Consider the following 22077-nt stretch of genomic DNA (forward strand, 5'->3'; position numbering starts at 1 on the left):
TGCTTGATGTTTCAGATACTTTGGCAATTCCATCAGATTCCCTTTTTAATGCCCTTAGTGTTGAATTTATCAACCACCCATCTGCTTTGTTTGGCCACCGTGGATTTGTTTCATTCCTTCCGGAGGGAATGTTCACTCCATTTGTTCATAGGCCGGAATTTTACTACCCTGCCTGCCATGGGAATCAGAGCGTGAGGACCGGACAATGGGATGATCCGTTGACCTTGGGGGGGTTGGGGGGGGGGCGGATTTTACGTTTCTGGCACGCGCAAGGCTGAAAAATCCCACCCATAGAGGACTTGGGTTTCTGCGCCTGCTCTTCTTGAAGTTTGATGGTGGACCTACCCTATGTTTGTATGTTCTTCATGCATGAATTCAACCTGCAGTTTGGCTTCTAATGCTGAACTGTGTTCCTTTCTCTGCTCTTGTGTCTTACTGAGGTGTGCGCTTTGGTGAGTTGGTGGTCATTGCTTTCCAGCTCCAGCATTGACTTGCTCCTGTGCATTACAGCTGGAATCTGCAGCTCCATCGCAGTAGTTTTCCTAAATTTTATGACAACAACCATTGGACTCTGAGGTTGGGACTCATTATCCTGCTGCAGCTGATTTCCCTGTGCACTTTCTGCTCGAAGCATGGTGGTTATCATCTGAAGGTTTGGCTAGTCTCACCAAAGAGGAACTTTAGCCGCTGTCTGCAAAGGAATTAGACTCACCACCTCTGCAAAGAGTGAAGACAATTCAGGGCTGAAGACCTATCAGGCCTCAGCTGCTGCAGCCGGCCTCAAAGAAACGCCCCCACCTGTAATTGTGGAGGCCTGTGGCCCATATTACTCGAAGATATTACCTCCACCACCCAGATCGATCGCACCCATCTCCCCACTGATCATGACGCAGAGTGGCAGTGGGCCCACCCCCTCCATGATCAGGCTGCCTTGGCCAGACCCTGTCGCTATAGTTTTCGCCCCCAGGCCCTGCCCCCGATAGACCCACTCCTTCAAGCCCCACACCCAGGTGCACCCCATAAGCCCCACCACCTCCAGATTCTGCCCCATAGGCTCCACCCCCTTCAGGCCCCACCCCTGACACTGCCCAGTGGGAATTGTCAAGGTGTCAGGCTGGCAATGCCAAGGTGCCAGGCTGGTACTGCCCGAGGGGCACCCCCCTTTGCCCTCGACCTCTCCAGGGTGCCTCAACGGCCTCCGGTTCTACCGACGAGGGCAACACGACTGTTCCCCATTCATGGGGAGCAGGAATTTTCTACGCCGGAGAGTATCTCCCGACGAGGCCACAAAGGCGATTGTGTCCTAGGCTCACTAATGCCATGTAAAGCTTATAAAGAAATTTGAATAAATTATTCAGCCTCTTGCCGGAAATGGGCAAAAGGCTGACTGTGCAGGAAATCTGATGCTGGTAAGATCATGGGAGCTGAGAAATCAGGCGCTATCCTGATTTCTCAGCTCTCACGTGATTTTACCAGATCACTCTGCCCATCGATGTGCAGGAGGGGAAGGGGGTGGGGGGGCAGTAAAATTGCAGCCAGAGTCTTCAACCAATTTGTATAACTCATTTATCATAGAATCCCTACAGTGCAGAAGGAGGCCATTCGGCCCATCGAGTCTGCACCGACCACAATCCCACCCAGGCCCCCATATCCCTACATATTTTACCCACTAATCCCTTTAACCTACGCATCTCAGGACTCTAAGGGGCAATTTTTAGCATGGCCAATCAACCTAACCCACACATCTTTGGACTGTGGGAGGAAACCGGAGCACCCGGAGGAAACCCACACAGATACAAGGAGAATGTGCAAACTCCACACAGACAGTGACCCAAGCCGGGAATCGAACCCAGGTCCCTGGAGCTGTGAAGCAGCAGTGCTAACCACTGTGCTACCGTGCCGCCCCCTGACTTATGACAGAGTCAGGAGGTTTTGTGGAACAGTGGTAACACCCGTACCTTTGGACCGGAAGCTCTGAGTTCAAGTCCAATGCCAGATCTTGTTGGCCACGGGAGGAGCATTCATAACAGACTGATAATCAGCTCAGGAAGCCTTCCACGACTTACCCACTATTTCCCAAAGGGGAAAAAAAGTGTGTGTGAAGATACGAAAAAGACATGGTTGAGTCAATGGATTCTCTGGGCTTTTGGACTCTGGCTGAATTTTTCTTGATCCAAAATGTTATTATTTCTCAGATTAGAATAGGTGTAAAAGGACTTCATGATTTCTTCAAACTTATCTGAAGATTAATTTATTTATTGCGTTGTAATTATGTTGTCAGCAATCAGGCTTGCTAAGTATAGGAGTACATTCACTTTTTTAGCCTATTTTCTCATTCAATCTTAATGCTATCATATGTCTTAAAAATTATTTTTGTCAATGTGCCCAGTTCTGTGCCTGGTCTGGCCCTTGCATCAGCCAAAATTGAAGTGATAGAGTTGACCTACTATCCATGGTTGCTTTTTAAGTACAGCTTCATTTTTTTAAAAAGTGAAACAGGTGGCACGGTAGCACAGTGGTTAGCACTGCTGCTTCACAGCCTCAGGGTCCTGGGTTCGATTCCTGGCTCGGGTCACTGTCTGTGTGGAGTTTGCACATTCTCCTCGTGTTTGCGTGGGTTTCCTCCGGTTTCCTCCCACAGTCCAAAGATGTGCGGGTTAGGTTGATTGGCCAGGTTAAAAATTGCCCCTGAAATGCGTAGGTTAGCGGGTAAATATGTGGGGGTAGGGCCTTGGTGGGATTGTGGTTGGTGCAGACTCGATGGGCCGAATGGCCTCCTTCTGCACTGTAGGGTTTCTATGAAACTGTTTTTTGAAACTTTTTGATTCTGCAGAAATCTGCAGTTTAGGTAATTTATTGGACTTTTCAAGCATAATGAATATAATGAAGGTGAATATTCAGCTTTGGCTACTCTGGGCTTTTGGACTCTCTGGTTGAATTTTTCTTGATCCAAAATGTTATTATTTTTCAAATTAGAATAGGTGCAAAAGGACTTCATGATTTCTTCAAACTTATCTGAAAATTAATTTTTCTTTTTCATTCAAGTTCAGCTGCCATATGGTATGTTGCCAAATCTGGATGTGGAGATGCCGGCGTTGGACTGGGGTAAACACAGTAAGAAGTCTAACAACACCAGGTTAAAGTCCAACAGGTTTATTTGGTAGCAAAAGCCACGAGCTTTCGGAACAGGCTGTCCCTTCGTCAGGTGGGTGGGAATCAGAACTCCCACCCACCTGACAACTCCCACCCACCTGACAACTCCCACCCACATCCTCCCTCTGAGCAGCTTGTTCCTCTCCTCATTCTTTCATCCTGTTGCAGTTCAAGAGAGATAGCAGTGACTGCACCCAAGACTAGGGAGAAGTGTTCTGAAACCGTATGTTACACCAAACATTATAAACTTCTACGTACCACCAAATGCCTCAACTAATTCAGCAGAAGCCAGTAGAAGTCAACCAGCAACAGATCTGAAAGTAGTTGATGATCCCATTAATTAATGCTAGTGGGGGTGTCATTCCTGCTGGTGAGTGCATGCTCAGGGATGCACTTTTAAGAGAGAATGTTAGTTGGAGTGTTGAGATAGAAATGGCACCACAGAGATCAAATCAGCATTACATGCTGACTGACCCACAATTAGCTTGCTCTGCATCCTTCTGGTGCAAGGTTCCAGCATCTTACAATCATAGAATCCCTACAGTGCAGAAGGAGGCCATTCGGCTCATCGAGCCAGCACCAACAACAGTCCCACCTGGACTCTATCCCCAAAACCCCACATATTTACCCTGCTAATCCCCCTGACACGAAGGGATAATTTAGCATGGCCAATCAATCTACCCTGTGCATATTTGGACCTTCTCAAAAGACATCCCAGACCAAGAAGTGTGCGTTGTATAATATTGACTCTATTTTTGCACTGAAACAGCGCCCTTTGTGCCTAAAATATGGGAACAACACAACCCAGTTTTGCAGCGATACTCCCTGGGATCATTTGCTGATGGAAGGACTCTTAACCAGGTTCCATAGAATCATAGAAACCCTACAATACAGAAAGAGGCCATTCGGCCCATCGAGTCTACACCAACCACAATCCCACCCAGGCCCTACCCCCATTTCCCTACATATTTTACCCACTAATCCCTCTAACCTACGCATCTCAAGACACTAAGGGGCAATTTTTTTAGCATGGCCAATCAACCTAACCCGCACATCTTTGGACTGTGGGAGGAAACCGGAACACCTGGAGGAAACCCACGCAGACATGAGGAGAATGTGCAAACTCCACACAGACAGTGACGCAAGCCGGAAATCGAACCCAGGTCCCTGGAGCTGTGAATCAGCAGTGCTAACCACTGTGCTACCGTGCCGCCTGTTTTTAACCAATGAGCTGGAATGTATTGTCAGAACATCCATTTCTCATTTATTTGAAGGGAATCAATCAGAGCCTGGAGGTAATAAGATGGTTAATTGCGATTCTGCTTCTGAAGAATGATGCCAAGTGAAAGATTTGCTGAAAGGGCTTATTGTCACAAGGGAGTTGGCAACTTTAATGTCAAATCTAAAGCATCAGGATTATTGGTAACCAAGATACAGGCTACAGATAAAATTAAACTGACGCTTTGGCAGTAGGTACTAAGCTCTATTGAGAAAGTTTTAAGCCCCTTACACACAAATATGATCTCAGTTAGAACTGTGGGCTTCGTAGCTCCCTGGACTGAGAACATGAGAGTTGAAATGTCTGAATCAGTGTTCACCTTAAACCAATTTCACTGAATTCTACCACTTGATTTACTATGAGAGCAATTGAGCATCATGGGAACAAAAGGTGAAGCATCAGAAATATCATTGAACATGGAGGCATCATACAATACAATATCCAACGTCTGTTGGGGGAGTTTTCTGACACTAGCTTTAGTCTGCTTCTAAATGTCACTAATTCCTGAGTGAATGAAAGTAGCAGTCATCAAATTAAAATATATCTGTGAAGGATGATACATGATTCAGCTATGTCATGAAGAAATAGGTCACTACCTTTCGAACAAAATGTTGGCATTCTGTAAAGGGACTAAAGTCCGTTGCAGTTGGACTCTCCCCACTCGGGGCTCAGAGCCAGTCAAATTCTTCTTGAAACTGGTTAGTGTGGCGTTCGTTCAGTGGGGTTAATCTGCCCTGGGTTGAGGAGAGGTGGCGGGGTGGGGGGGGGGGGGGGGGGGGGGGGGGCGGGGGGAGGAGGTTTGGGAGGGAAAGCCCTTGCAAGAGGCTTCAATTGGGCTATGGGTGGTCAGGTCACTTGCCACCTGCCCCACAACTGGTAAAATACCAGCAGAGGTGGGAAAATGGTGGGCTTCTCTATCACACCCAAATGGATACATCACAGCCTGCTCCAAGGACGTGAAGAAAATTCCAGCCTTGGTGTTTAAAAACATCTATTATCTGGAGCAGTTGGGAACATAGACATTACAATACAATTCACATAACATCAGAGGGCCACGGAACAATGCAGCACAGAAGGAAGCCATTCAGTCCATTGAGCCAAACGAAGCTGAAGTCACTTGTTCTGCCCTGTTCCCTTTTACCAAGCTGATGTCGCCAACTCATTCTGTACTTCCCAATGTGTTCCAGCCTCCCATGATTTCCTGTTTACCAATTGTAATATTTCCTCCTTGTGCAAGTTCAAAGTTTTGATGAATATATTTTCTTTTGCCCACAGCTATTTCACATTATCCTTTAACTTATGTGAATAATTAATATAAGCCCAAAGTCCCTCTGCTTTTCTGACACAAACAATGGGCAGCCATGCATGGAACAGAAGGAGTCGCCTGGCACCATGTTTATATAGTAAGAAGTCTAACAACACCAGGTTAAAGTCCAACAGGTTTATTTGGTAGCAAAAGCAGTGGCTTTTGCTACCAAATAAACCTGTTGGACTTTAACCTGGTGTTGTTAGACTTCTTACTATGTTTACCGCAGTCCAACGCCAGCATCTCCACATCATGATTACCATGTTTATATTACAGCACTTTGCACATGATTTTGGATACTTATCAGCCATTAAGTTAATTTCTCTGAATGCACTTTACTAATCTCCTCATGGATAAAATTTGTATTTATTTTTGTTTCAGTTGCAACTTGAATAGCAACACAAACGATGCTGCCGTAAAACTGCAGAAAAGTAATGAACAATAGGTCCAGTACAAAGGAGGGACTTCAATTGTCTGAAGCCAGCTTATGCGTGCTCTCTGCCCACATAACATAGAAACAGAACAGTACAGCACACGATGTTGTGCCGAGCTTTATCTGAAACCAAGATCAAGCTATCCCACTCCCTATCATCCTGGTGTGCTCCATGTGCCTATCCAATACCCGCTTAAATGTTCCTAAAGTGTCTGACTCCACTATCACTGCAGGCAGTCCATTCCACACCCCAACCACTCTCTGCGTAAAGAACCTACCTCTGATATCCTTCCTATATCTCCCACCACGAACCCTATAGTTATGCCCACTTGTAATAGAACATAGAACATAGATAGCTCCATCCAGCCGAGGAAATAGTCTTTGAACATTCACTCTATCTATCCCCTTCATCATTTTATAAACCTCTATTAAGTCTCCCCTCAGCCTCCTCCGCTCCAGAGAGAACAGCCCTAGCTCCCTCAACCTTTCCTCATAAGACCTACCCTCCAAACCAGGCAGCATCCTGGTAAATCTCCTCTGCACTCTTTCCAGCGCTTCCACATCCTTCTTATAGTGAGGTGACCAGAACTGCACACAATATTCCAAATGTGGTCTCACCAAGGTCCTGTACAGTTGCAGCATAACCCCACGGCTCTTAAACTCCAACCCCCTGTTAATAAAAGCTAACACATTATAGGCCTTCTTCACAGCTCTATCCACTTGAGTGGCAACCTTTAGAGATCTGTGGATATGGACCCCAAGATCTCTCTATTCCTCCACAGTCTTCAGAACCCTACCTTTGACCCTGTAATCCACATTTAAATTAGTCCTACCAAAATGAATCACCTCACATTTATCAGGGTTAAACTCCATTTGCCATTTTTCAGCCCAGCTTTGCATCCTATCTATGTCTCTTTGCAGCCTACAACAGCCCTCCACCTCATCCATTACTCCACCAATCTTGGTGTCATCAGCAAATTTACTGATCCACCCTTCAGCCCCCTCCTCTAAGTCATTCATAAAAATCACAAAGAGCAGAGGACCAATCACTGATCCCTGTGGCACTCCGCTAGCAACCTGCCTCCAATCCGAAAAATTTCCATCCACCACCACCCTCTGTCTTCGATCAGACAGCCAGTTACCTATCCAATCGGCCAACTTTCCCTCTATCCCACACCTCCTCACTTTCATCATAAGCCGACCATGGGGGACCTTATCAAACGCCTTACTAAAATCCATGTATATGACATCAACTGCCCTACCTTCATCAACACACTTAGTTACCTCCTCAAAAAATTCAATCAAATTTGTGAGGCACGACTTGCCCTTCACGAATCCATGCTGACTATCCCGGATTAATCCGCATCTTTCTAAATGGTCGTAAATCCCATCTCTAAGGACCTTTTCCATCAATTTACCAACCACCGAAGTAAGACTAACCGGTCTATAATTACCAGGGTCATTTCTATTCCCTTTCTTAAACAGAGGAACAACATTCGCCACTCTCCAGTCCTCTGGCTCCATCCCCGTGGACAGTGATCAAAGCCAAAGGCTCTGCAATCTCATCCCTTGCCTCCCAAAGAATCCTAGTATATATTTCATCAGGCCCAGGGGACTTATCGACCTTCAGTTTATTCAAAACTGCCAGGACATCCTCCCTCCAAACATCTATTTCCTCCAGCCTATTAGCCTGTAACACCTTCTCTTCCTCAAAAACATGGCCCCTCTCCTTGGTGAACACTGAAGAAAAGTATTCATTCATCACCTCACCTATCTCAAGAGATTCAAGAGAAGTAGAAGTATTCATTGAAGCTCTTCATCAAGAAAAATAACACAGTCTCTCGTCACACACTGCCATACATCACCCCATCCTCCCCCCAGAGGATGATGCGTCACACCCCCTCTCCTCCTCCCACCTCCCCCCCAGAGGATGATGCGTCACACCCCCTCTCCTCCTCCCACCCCCCCCCCCCCCCCGAGAGGATGATCCGTCACACCCCCTCTCCTCCTCCCACCCCCCCCCCCCCCCCCAGTGGATGATCCGTCACACCCCCTCTCCTCCTCCCACCCCCTCCCCAGAGGATGATCCATCACACCTCCTCTCCTCCTTCCCCCCCTCCCCCCAAAATGATCTGGGTCAGAGAGCTGCTCTCTCTGCTTTTTTCTCCCCGCCCGGGCGCGCTGCTTCAGATTTTTTTTCAAACTACGCATGCGCAGTTCAGGGCTCCGATCGGTCCGGCAGCGCTAAGCCCCGCCCACTGCGCGGTTCAGACTAGAGCCGGCAAAAAGTGTATGGGTGCGCTGGAAAGAGGATTCCGGGCTCGTATCTATTTGACGCCCAGATTCGGCACTTTGACTCAAAATGGTAAAATCAGGCCCAAAGTTTAGATTAGTCGTTATCCTGAATACGCAAGTGCTGGTCTTGTTGATAAGTTTTTTCCATTCTCACTGACAGTTGCCTTGTTTCCCCCAATTTTCCACGCCACCATCTACAGTTTTTAACTGCTTTTAACTATAGTTTCACAGCAACCCCATGGTGCTTTAGTTGAAGTGAGCATCCTTAATCATGCAGAACAAACTGAATTAAATATTTGGCCATAGCTGGAATTACAATTTAATTTCCACAACTACCAGCACCAGGGGAAAACTCCCATGTCAGACACACAATTTCCTTGCACCTGTGTCATCCAGTGTTCACGTGACCACCCAGTCTACAAAAAGGGCAAAGAAAAGGAGGAAACAAGGAGAATGATAGTATGCAGATCTTCAGGACCAGACTAGCATGCGCAAACCTGACTGTGGAGTTTGTGTCATGCAGCTCCACTTCAACAGGAAGACAGTCAATGAACAATATCATAAACATTTCAGCAACATTTGGAACCAGTATCAGGTGATGGGTACACCCGTGATAGTGATAGTGAATATTGCTGTAGCTCTATACTTTTATGTCTCTAGGTTATTCTGGACCCCATCCAGGGGCATTAACAACATTAGTCACTTTGCTGCAGATGCCTTCTTCAAGCAAGTAACAAATGCACAATTGGAGAATGGCTGACAACAGGGAAGACTGATGGATTTGCCAAAATTGCTGAATTTTCACAGTTATAGAATAATAGACAGCATTCAACTAGCCCTGCATGCTCATCAGAATTTTCCACAATTTGATGGACTTCCATTCGTTAAATGTTTAACTCACTTGTGACCACAGACAAAGTATAATGCAGGTTTGTGCCAAATTTCCTAACGGTATTGGTGATGCTTTCATCCTGCGGCAACCCTCAATAATTATTCTCTTTTGCCTAGATTACTGGGTCAGAAGTAAGAAGACAGTGTAGTGGCAGCCTTATGCGATACCTTCATAGAAATCATAGAAACCTTACAGTACAGAAACAGGCCATTCGGCCCATCGAGTCTGCACCGACCACAATCCCACCCAGGCCCTACCCCCATATCCCTACACATTTACCCGCTAATCCCTCTAGCCTACGCATCTCAGGACACTAAGGGGCAATTTTAGCATGGCCAATCAACCTAACCCGCACATCTTTGGACTGTGGGAGGAAACCGGAGCACCTGGAGGAAACCCACGCAGACACGAGGAGAATGTGCAAACTCCACACAGACAGTGATCCAAGCCGGGAATCGAACCCAGGACCCTGGAGCTGTGAAGCAGCAGTGCTAACCACTGTGCTACCGTGCTGCCCCAGCTTGATTTATAAGTTAGAATAGAACTGTGGGAGAAGTGTATGGAAGTTGCTGCAATGGGAAACAGAGTTGGGAGATTGGCTCTTTGTTTTCAAACCATAGGTACTGCAGAGTTAAGCACAGGATAATGAGAGATAAAGGCCAGAATTCTACCGTTCCGCCCACCACGGGAATCGGAGCGGGCAAGGGGCAGACAATGGGAAGGTCCGGTGACCTTGGGCAGGATTTTACAGTTTTGAAATGAGCGAGGCCATAACATCCCGCCCACAGGTTGCGTGTCTTGGCTTAGCAGACTTTGTCAGGTTACTGAACTCTGCATTGCAGCCATATCCTGGGTACAGTGGTCCTTACTATGTCAGATACTGATGCCAAGGAGATACTTGGAGTGCCTTCTGCCACTGCCAGAAAAAAGGATTTTTTTATTTTATTTATTTGGGCGGCATGGTAGCACAGTGGTTAGCACTGCTGCTTCACAGCTCCAGGGACCTGGGTTCGATTCCCGGCTTGGGTCACTGTCTGTGTGGAGTTTGCACAGTCTCCTCGTGTCTGTGTGGGTTTCCTCCGGGTGCTCCGGTTTCCTCCCACAGTCCAAAGATGTGCGGGTTAGGTTGATTAGCCATGTTAAAATTGCCCCTTAGTGTCCTGAGATGCGTGGATTAGTGGGTAAAATATGTAGGGATATGGGGGTAGGGCCTGGGTGGGATTGTGGTCGGTGCAGACTCGATGGGCCGAATGGCCTCTTTCTGTACTGTAGGGTTTCTATGATTTCTTTCTATGATTATTCTTTCACGGGATGTGGGTGTCGCAGACTGGGCCAGCCACTATTAACCATCTCTAAATGCCCTTGAGATGGTGAGCAACCTGTTTGCCACTGCAATCCTTGTGGTAAATGATGGACATACATCCTCAAGCTGATCATCTCCAGCACATACAATACTGATGGTCGGATGTGGGGTTGGTGGTTGTTAAGAGGCTGTCTCTGCCTGCCAATTTTAATTAGTGCTTGTAGATGAATGCTGTCAAAGTGCAACTGATCTTTAAGAGGTGCCTTTGAATAGCAGCAAGGATGTCCAATATTTCCACCTCCTTTAGGGGTATGGTCATTGAACAGCATGAATAGTGCTGGCAGTTCTATGATACCAATTTGACAATCCCTGTGATCCAAGCCCTTCCCATACTTGAAAACTGACCTAAAACAATTGTGACTGCTCTGAGATCCTTGAGTGATTAGGTGATATATCCACCATGGCATTAGGGGGCCCGGTCAAACCCAATTGAGTTTTTCTAAAGAGCTTAAAGTCTATTTATTAGTGTCACAAGTAGGCTTACATTAACACTGCAATGAAAATCCCCTAGTCGCCACACTCCGGTGCCTATTCGGGTACACTGAGGGAGAATTTTGCTTGGCCAATGCACCCAACCAGCACGTCTTTCGGACTGTGGAAGGAACCAGAGCATCCAGAAGAAACCCACACAGACACAGGGAGAACATGCAGACTCCACACAGATCCAAGCCGGGAATTAAACCTGAAGGTCACCGAAAGTGGCAACACAGGTGGAGAAAGTGGTCAAGAAAGCATACGGCTTGCTTGCCTTCATCGGCCACAGCATTGAGTTTAAAAATTGACAAGTCATGTTGCAACTTTATAGTACCTTGGTTAGGCCGCACTTGGAATATAGTGTTCAATTCTGGTTGCCGCACTACTAGAAGGATGTGGAGACTTTGGAGAAAAGATTTATCAGGATGTTGCCTGGCATGGAGGGTGTTAGCTATGAGGAGAGGTTTGAGAAACTTGGTCACTGGAACGACGGAAGTTGAGGGGCAACCTGATAGAAGTCTACAAGATTATAAGGGGTATGGACAGAATGGATAGTCAGAAGCTTTTTCCCAGGGTGGAAGAGTCAATTACGACAGGGCATAGGTCCAAGGTGCGAAGGGCAAGGTTTAAAGGAGATGTACGAGGCAAGTTTTTTACACAGAGGGTGGTGGGTTCCTGAAACTCGCTGCCGGGGGAGGTAGTGGAAGCAGATACGATAGTGAATTTTAAGGGATGTCAGGACAAATACATGAATAGGATGGGAATAGAGGGATATGGTTCCCAGAAAGGTAGGGGGCTTTAGTTCAAATGGGCAGCATGGTCAGGTTTGGAGGGCCAAAGTGCCTATTCCTATACTGTGTTTTTCTTTGTTCTTACCCAGGCCCCTGGTGCTGTGAGGCAGCAGTACTAACCACTGTGTCACGGTGCCACCCATAAAAGGGGAAGGGATGATGCGCAGTGAACTTTGTTGACTGATATTTGCAAAAATCTATTGATCAAAGGCTTTTGCAAATGAGTTATATTTAAAAATGAATACATGTCATGCTATAATTGAAGAACTAGCAATGAGGAATGGGTTTTGGTTATAGTCATTGTTCCACTGGAGCAAGCAGAGAGGGAGTGATTGGAGGCAGGAGTGCTGGTGAGAGATTGACTGAATTATTTATTTATTTAATTAGTCAGTTAGTGTGTGTTTTTTTTGGCCTTTACTTTTGTAGTAGTATTTTTCTTAAGTTTAAAGTGAAAACCGGAAGTGGGCTGCTAAGGAGTCTGGGAAGGGTTTTTTAAGCGCGCGAAGTAAAAAAGGTAGACTGCAGTATACAGCGGGCAGCGTCGGGAGCGGGCAGTGGAGTGTGTGGGAAGCAGAGTGTGAGCTATAAGGGCTTTGGCTCACAGAGTGTGTGGGAAGCAGAGTGTGAGCTATAAGGGCTTTGGCTCACAGGGCTTAGGCAGAAAGGGCGGGCAGGGGTGAGTTTAATTCATTTTTGCTGTTTCTACCTGGTACTGGCAAGGTATCTAGAGGGGATGGGTGTGCAGGCAGTGCTATATTCCTCTTGCACTATGTTTGAGGTGAGGGATGACGACAGTGTCCCTGCTGATTACATCTGTGGGAAGTGCACCCATCTGCAGCTCCTCCAAAACCGTGTTAGGGAACTGGAGCTGGAGTTGGATGAATTTAGGATCATTAGGGACGCAGAGGTGGCCATAGACAGAAGCTTTAGGGATACAGTTACTCCGAGGAATGAAAACAGATGGGTGACGGTGAGAGGGGCTGGGAGGAAGCAGTCCGTGCAGGGATCTCCTGTGGTCGTTCCCCTTAGCAACAAGTATTCCGCTTTGGATATGGTTGAGGGGGACGACATGCCAGTGGTGAGCCGCAGTGAGAGGATCTCCAGCACTGTGTCCATCTCTGTGGCTCGGGAGGGTAAGGGGGAGAGCGGGAGGGCAATAGTTATTGGGGACTCGTTAGTTAGAGGGATAGATAGGAAGATCTGTGGCAGCAAAAGAGACTCACGGATGGTATGTTGCCTACCGGATGCCAGGGTCCGTGACGTCGCAGACCATGTTTTCCGGATTCCTAAGGGGGAGGGGAAACAGTCACAAGTCATGGTACACATTGGTACCAACGACATAGGTAAGAGAAGGGACGGGGATTTAAAACAGGAATTTCTGGAGCTGGGCTGGAAGCTGAGAGCCAAGACAAAACATGTGGTCATCTCTGGTACGTTGCCGGTGCCACGTGATAGCGAGTTGAGGAACAGGGAGAGAGTGCAGTAAAACATGTGGTTGCAGGGATGGTGTAGGAGGGAGGGTTTCAGATACGTGGATAATTGGAACACATTCTGGGGAAGGTGGGACCTGTACAAACAGGACGGGATGCACCTGAACCAGAGGGGCACCAATATGCTGGGAGGGAAATTTGATACGGCTCTTCAGGGGGGTTTAAACTAATTTGTCAGGGGAGTGGGAAAAGGAGTTGTAGTCCGGAGGTCAGTGAGGGTGGTGAGGTATTGGGGAAGGTATCAGGGTCAAGGGTGGGTACCGGTAGACAGGAAGGTGGGTCGAAGTGTGTCTACTTTAATGCAAGGAGCATCTGGAACAAGGTAGATGAACTTGGGGCATGGATTGGTACTTGGGACTACAATGTTGTGGCCATTACGGAGACGTGGGTAGAACAAGGACAGGAATGGTTGTTGGACGTTCCGGGGTATAGATGTTTCAGTAAGTGTAGGGAAACTGGTAAAAGAGGTGGAGGAGTAGCATTGTTAATCAAGGATAGTTTAACGGCTGCGGAAAGGCACTTCGAGGGGGATCTGCACACTGAGGTAATATGGGCTGAGGTTAGAAATAGGAAAGGAGCGGTCACGTTGTTAGGAGTTTACTATAGGCCCCCAAATAGTAATAGAGATGTGGAGGAAGAAATTGCTGAGCAGATTATGGATATGTGTGGGGGTCACAGGGTAGTTGTCATGGGAGACTTTAACTTTCCAAATATTGATTGGAACCTTTGTAGGTCAGATAGTTCGGATGGGGCAGTTTTTGTGCAGTGTGTGCAGGAGGCTTTCCTGACACAATATGTGGATAGGCCGACAAGAGGTGAGGCCACATTGGATTTGGTACTGGAAAATGAACCGGGCTAAGTGTTAGATTTGGTTGTGGGAGAGCACTTTGGAGATAGTGACCACAATTCGGTGTCTTTTGTTATTGCACTGGAGAGGGATAGGGCCGTACGGCAGGGCAAGGTTTACAATTGGGGGAGAGGTAATTATGATGCGATTAGGCAAGAATTAGGGGGCATAAATTGGGAGCAGAAACTGTCAGGGAAAGGCACTAATGAAAAGTGGAACTTTTTCAAGGAACAAATACTGGGTGTCCTTGATAGATATGTCCCCGTCAGGCAGGGAGGAAATGGCCGAGTGAGGGAACCATGGTTCACAAAAGAGGTGGAATGTCTTGTGAAAAGGAAGAGGGAAGCTTATGAAGGGATGAGGAAACAAGGTTCAGATGGCTCAATTGAGGGTTACAAGTTAGCAAGGAACGAGCTGAAAAAGGGGCTTAGGAGAGCTAGACAGCCATATGAACGGAGTGGGAATGGAGGGATACAAAAGAATGGCCTAGTTTGGACCAGGGAGCGGCGCTGGCTTGGAGGGCCGAAGGGCCTGTTCCTGTGCTGTATTGTTCTTTGTTCTTTGAGGGGACATGAGAAGTCCTTGGCTGGTCAGATCAAGGAAAACCCCTAGGCTTTTTACTCTTATGTGAGGAATAAAAGAATGACCAGGGTGAGGTTCGGGCCGGTCAAGGATAGTAGTGGGAACTTGTGTATGGAGTCAGTAGAGATAGGCGAGGTGATGAATGAATACTTTTCTTCAGTGTTCACCAAGGAGAGGGGCCATGTTTTTGAGGAAGAGAAGGTGTTACAGGCTAATAGGCTGGAGGAAATAGATGTTCGGAGGGAGGATGTCCTGGCAGTTTTGAATAAACTGAAGGTCGATAAGTCCCCTGGGCCTGATGAAATATATACTAGGATTCTTTGGGAGGTAAGGGATGAGATTGCAGAGCCTTTGGCTTTGATCACTGTCCACGGGGATGGAGCCAGTGGACTGGAGAATGGCGAATGTGTTCCTCTGTTTAAGAAAGGGAATAGAAATGACCCTGGTAATTATAGACCGGTTAGTCTTACTTCGGTGGTTGGTAAATTGATGGAAATGGTCCTTTGGGATGGGATTTACGACCATTTAGAAAGATGCGGATTCATCCGGGATATTCAGCATGGATTCGTGAAGGGCAAGTCGTGCCTCACAAATTTGATTGAATTTTTTGAGGGGGTAACTAAGTGTGTTGATGAAGGTAGGGCAGTTGATGTCATATACATGGATTTTAGTAAGGCGTTTGATAAGGTCCCCCATGGTCGGCATATGATGAAAGTGAGGGGGTGTGGGATAGAGGGAAAGTTGGCCGATTGGATAGGTAACTGGCTGTCTGATCGAAGACAGAGGGTGGTGGTGGATGGAAAATTTTCGGATTGGAGGCAGGTTGCTAGCGGAGTGCCGCAGGGATCAGTGTTTGGTCCTCTGCTCTTTGTGATTTTTATGAATGACTTAGAGGAGGGGGCTGAAGGGTGGATCAGTAAATTTGCTGATGACACCAAGATTGGTGGAGTAATGGATGAGGTGGAGGGCTGTTGTAGGCTGCAAAGAGACATAGATAGGATGCAAAGCTGGGCTGAAAAATGGCAAATGGAGTTTAACCCTGATAAATGTGAGGTGATTCATTTTGGTAGGACTAATTTAAATGTGGATTACAGGGTCAAAGGTAGGGTTCTGAAGACTGTGGAGGAATAGAGAGATCTTGGGGTCCATATCCACAGATCTCTAAAGGTTGCCACTCAAGTGGATAGAGCTGTGAAGAAGGCCTATAGTGTGTTAGCTTTTATTAACAGGGGGTTGGAGTTTAAGAGCCGTGGGGTTATGCTGCAACTGTACAGGACCTTGGTGAGACCACATTTGGAATATTGTGTGCAGTTCTGGTCACCTCACTATAAGAAGGATGTGGAAGCGCTGGAAAGAGTGCAGAGGAGATTTACCAGGATGCTGCCTGGTTTGGAGGGTAGGTCTTATGAGGAAAGGTTGAGGGAGCTAGGGCTGTTCTCTCTGGAGCGGAGGAGGCTGAGGGGAGACTTAATAGAGGTTTATAAAATGATGAAGGGGATAGATAGAGTGAATGTTCAAAGACTATTTCCTCGGCTGGATGGAGCTATTAGGTGTAGGGCGGCACGGTAGCACAGTGGCTAGCACTGCTGCTTCACAGCTCCAGGGACCTGGGTTCGATTCCCAGCTTGGGTCACTGTCTGTGTGGAGTTTGCACATTCTCCTCGTGTCTGCGTGGGTTTCCTCCGGGTGCTCCGGTTTCCTCCCACAGTCCAAAGATGTGCAGGTTAGGTTGATTGGCTATGCTAAAATTGCCCTTAGTGTCCTGGGATGCGTAGGTTAGAGGGATTAGTGGGATAATATGTGGGGATATGGGGGTAGGGCCTAGGTGGGATTGTGGTCGGTGCAGACTCGTTGGGCCGAATGGCCTCTTTCTGTGCTGTAGGGTTTCTAAGAGTCTAAGATTCTAAGATATTACAAGGGGGCATAACTATAGGGTTCGTGGTGGGAGATATAGGAAGGATATCAGAGGTAGGTTCTTTACGCAGAGAGTGGTTGGGCTGCCTGCAGTGATAGTGGAGTCAGACACTTTAGGAACATTTAAGCGGGTATTGGATAGGCACATGGAGCACACCAGGATGATAGGGAGTGGGATAGCTTGATCTTGGTTTCAGATAAAGCTCGGCACAACATCGTGGGCCGAAGGGCCTGTTCTGTGCTGTACTGTTCTATGTTCTCACGAACCCTTTTGAGGTCCTCTGCTAGTTGAACTCGCCTTCCTGTCAACAGTTGAATTTTTTTGGCATTGTCATCAGCAAAACCCTCCAACACTTCTTTCACATTCTTTTCGAGGCGTCTCACTTCAGTATTTGTCAGCTGTTGTTGGAGTGTGCTTGCTGTAATAGCTAGCATTCGCTGAATGCGCCAGAACAGGATAACGTTATTGCATTCAAGCTCAGAATCTACAAAATGCCTTTGGTAATAGTGGAAACCTCTTCTGCAAAGATTACAATCATTCAGCGATTCCATTAGGAAGTGTTTTCGGTAAACTTGGTGCCAAGTATCTTTAATCAGAATGGTGTCCACATCTACATTTTTGGCCTCCAGGTTTTTACAAACTGCTGTAACTTCATTAAGCTGTATGTTCCTCAGTGATTTTTAGCAGCCGTTCCAGTTCGGTTTTGGTTTCATTTCGAACATGCTGTTCTGGAGACCGTGATTTCCAGTAGAACCACCTTTCTTGCCAATCTGGCCCCACCATATCACGAATTACAGATTCAGTATCTCGAAGACGGGTTTGCAAGGTTTTTTCCGGGAAATGGATAGTTGCATCCCACTGCTGTTTGTCAGATATGGAACGATCTTCTAAAGCATTGTGCTGGATGACTCGCAGACTGTCTTCAGCCTACTCATCCCATCTGTGACGTTTTATACTTTCATCTTGAACAGCATGTTTTAGTTTGTCAAAGATATCATCATGGTCCTTCCCTTTGTGCTCTGACATAAATCGAGCAAGTTCAATCCCCAAGGTCCCCCAAGCAACCTCTACTGCTTTGTGAGGCAACTGTTTGTCAGTCCACTGCTTGAGCTTGATGCATACAGCATCTACTGAACCATCTTGGATACAAAGGATAATGAATGGTACTCACGGTCTCTAGAAGCATGTTCGAAGTGAAACCAAAACCGAACTGGAACGGCTGCTAAACATCACTGAGGAACATACCGCTTATCTTGCTAACGGAAGGATGGTGGAGGGAGACCAGCGATTGAGGTAGGTTGGGGGGGTGCTCTGCCGAGGGGGGCCTGCCTCCCAGGGGTGTCCGATCCCGGGGGGGGGGGGGAGGGGGGGGGCGGCGGGGGGTCTGTCGGGGGGGGGCCTGCCTCCCAGGGGGTCTGATCTGGCGGGGGGGGGTCTGCCGGGGTGGTTAGCGGGGGGGGTCCGCGAAGGATGTTCGAGGAGATGAGCTTCGGAGGTTCCCCTGCAGAATCGAAATCCGCTTCGGACTTTTATTCTGCAGGTCGCTAAAAGCACAGATCCGGAACGGGCCAGAAGACAGTAAAGTTGGATTTGGCGGTAGGGTTGGGCGTGCGGTTCATTAAGTCAATTTAAATGAAATGCTGATGCATTTAAATCGTCGGGCCGCTGATTTGGGCGCGGACCGGACCCGCACCCGAATCGGGTGTCGGTAAAGCCGCGATCTGCTCAGAATCGGGTGCAGATCACGGTATAGGCCCGACACCCAACTTTACCGTGATTTCGCGCCCGTTTTCGGGTGCGAAGTTTTGGTAAAATCGGGTCCTTTGTGTCAGTTTCACAAACATTGTGTTCTCAGCCTTGGTCACAGGATGAAAATAAGACCTTTTCAATAACAACATTTCAAAGAGTAAGATACAGTGAACTATAACTGCTACATAATCTGTATGAATCAACTGAACATCATAGTGAAATTCACTGTGTCTTCTTCTGGCTGGCAAGTAATAAAAGCTTAGAAGATTTGAGTACTCACCATGCATTGTCTGGTTAATCCTCAATACAGACACAGAGCAATTAAGAGCTGCTCAATACTAGTAATAAACTCTCATTTTTGTTCGTCTTTTGTCACCAGTTATTGCAACCCAATACTTCGACATGGTGTGAGGAGTTGGCAGAATGATAAAGGGACTTTGCTGCATTGACTCGCTCATGTTTGATGAAAACGTCAGCAACAACTGGATAAAATTTGAATAGAAATACTGCATCTACTGTGGTGCTGGCCTATTAGACAAATCAAAGAATGTACAGGTGTACACTCTCTTAAACTTATGGGCCTTGAGGCAGTTGAAAAATCTGAATTTTTTTTTCAAATGAAGGAAGAGAAGGAGGACCCTGAGATATTGCTAAAAATGTTCGAGCACATCTGCATGCCAGGAAAGAACATTTTATTAGATAGGCATACATTCAATAGCATCAACCAAAAACTTAATTAATCTATTGAATTGAGCACCGCAACTCTAAAGATCCTAGCAAAAAGTTGTGAGTTTGACACCCTTGCTGATGAACTTCTGAGAGGTCGCTTCATGTGTGGGATCTGTAGAAGTGCTGGGCTCCAATGACTGGCAACCAAGGACTTAGAACAATAAAGATTTATTGAATATTCTGAGCAGATCTTACATGCTGTGTGTCTGCCTGCACTGCCAGGAGAACTCTTGAAATAGGGACATGTGACCTCTTATGTACCCGCATCATCCCAGCATCCACGTGATGTTCCGATATACTGGATCCATATTGATGTTGTCCACAAGCAGCTTCTTTGCAAGAAAAATCTAATGCTGGAATCTTCCATTAGCATCTGCATGCTAAATGAGCAGTCAGAGGGAAGCAGCAAAGAGTTGAGGCAGAAAACTGAAGTTTTTGCAGTACAAGAACATGCCGAAACTGTGGCTGCCATCACTGAGAACAGAAATGCATGCTGTGATTTTCATAAATGCTGTAACAATGCAGCACATAGAACCATTTTGTAAATGCTGCAGATCCAAGCCACAGCAGTCTGCTGAGGCCACCAGCCACATCGCAGCTGGTTACTCCTACAGGGTAGGAGTAACCAGAACACGATAAGAGTAAATGAGTTGAAGCTCAATCAGAGTAACCAAAGCACTGACCCTCCAAATACATTCTACTGTGAGGGTGTCACACCATTACGGAGAACAGTGAGATTTTCACCACGCTAAACATTGCCTGCAGCAATGCAAAACTAAAGGTAAAGATCGACTCTGAAGCAAAGTGCAAATCCCTACCCAGGAAATTGATCCATATGCTGCACCAGATCGTAACATTCAGGTGAACCTCATGGCATATAGAAACATAGAAACAAAGAAAACTACAGCACAAAACAGGCCCTTCAGCCCCACAAGTTGTGCCGAACATATCCCTACCTTTTAGGCCTACCTATAACCCTCCATCCTATTAAGTCCCATGTACTCATCCAGGAGTCTCTTAAAAGACCCTATTGAGTTTACCTCCACCACCACTGACGGCAGCCAATTCCACTCATCCACCTGTGTGAAAAACTTCCCCCTAACATTTCCCCTGTACCTACACCCCAGCACCTTAAACCTGTGTCTTCTCGTAGCAGCCATTTCCACCCTGGGAAAAAGCCTCTGAGAGTCCACCCAATCTATGCCTCTCAACATCTTATATACCTCTATTAGGTCTCCTCTCATCCTGTGTCTCTCCAAGCAGAAAAGACCGAGCTCCCTCAGCCTATCCTCATAAGGCATGCCACTCAATCCAGGCAACATCCTTGTAAATCGCCTCTGCACCCTTTCAATCTTTTCCACATCCTTCCTGTAATGAGGCGACCAGAACTGAGCACAGTACTCCAAGTGGGGTCTGACGAGGGTCTTATATAGCTGCATCATTATCCCCGGACTCCTAAACTCAATCCCTCAATTGATAAAGGCCAGCACACCATACGCCTTCTTAACCACCTCCTCCACCTGCGGGGCCAATTTTAGAGTCCTATGGACCCGGACCCCAAGGTCCTTCTGATCCTCCACAGTACTAAGAGTCTTTCCCTTTATATTGTACTCCTTCATCCCATTTGACCTACCAAAATGGACCACGACGCATTTATCTGGGTTGAAGTCCATCTGCCACTTCTCCGCCCAGTCTTGCATCCTATCTATGTCCCTCTGTAACTTCTGACATCCCTCCAGACTATCCACAACCCCACCAACCTTCGTGTCGTCGGCAAACTTACCAACCCATCCCTCCACTTCCTCATTCAGGTCATTTATGAAAATGACAAACAGCAAGGGTCCCAGAACAGATCCCTGGGGCAAACCACTGGTGACCGGACAAATATGGCGGACAAACTATCTGCACGCAAGGTTTCATGTTGTTGACTAAAACGTAAAGCCACCGTTGGATCTTCAGGACAGCATCACATTGTGGCTAATTCATCTTGGTCCAGATATATACACTCTGCAGCACCAAGCCCCAGAAATAATAGATTATGAAGACCTATTCAACTGCGATGTCATTATGAAGCTACCTGTAATATATTATATGAGCCTAGATAACTCGTACCATCTGTAGTCTGTGCTCTAAGAAGAGCACCACTGGCAACGAAGCAGAAAGTAGTTGAAAGCTGGAAGAGATGTCAAGACTGTGTGTCATAGTTCCCATAGGTGAGGCCACAGAATGGGTTTCAGCAACGGTGGCTGCAGTAAAGAAAGGCCAGGATCTGCACCAACCCAATTCATCTAAACAAGGCACTGTTAAGACCTCATCATCCTATCAAGATGGTTGAACAGGTTATATTTGATGTCCAATGCCGAGATTTTCAGCATCTTATTTGTGAAGTGAGGATTTTGGCAAATCCCGCTGGTTGAAGAATCCTCAAAACTCAGTATGTTCATGTCTCCCGTGGGCAGAGACCATATCCTCCACATGCCATATGGGATCTCCACTGGTAGTGACGTCTTCCAATGGTGCATGGAGCAACCCTTTGCAGGACAATCCTGTGAAATCATCATAGACAACCCAATCTGGGATCATACAGTGCAAGAACATGATGCACATCTTTGTTTAGTCCTCAGCAGAATCAGGACCGCATAATTAAAGCTCAACTGCTAAATGCAATTTCAGGGTCAACTAGCTTCCTTACGTGGATCACTTGCTCATAGCCGATGATGTGAAGCCAGATTTAGACAAGACAATGGCTATAGAACTTCCTAGGTATGATAAATTATCT

General features: G+C 46.8%; 1 pseudogene; it reads right to left on the bottom strand.

Annotated features, from left to right (window-relative positions):
- Positions 1-680: 680 nt before the first annotated feature.
- On the bottom strand, positions 681-17861 carry LOC144494649 (dynamin-like GTPase OPA1, mitochondrial pseudogene; annotated as a pseudogene).
- Between the last annotated feature and the right edge of the window lie 4216 nt (positions 17862-22077).

The sequence above is a fragment of the Mustelus asterias genome, chromosome 6 (assembly GCF_964213995.1).
Source record: "Mustelus asterias chromosome 6, sMusAst1.hap1.1, whole genome shotgun sequence".
In the NCBI taxonomy this organism is placed as follows: Eukaryota; Metazoa; Chordata; class Chondrichthyes; order Carcharhiniformes; family Triakidae; genus Mustelus; species Mustelus asterias.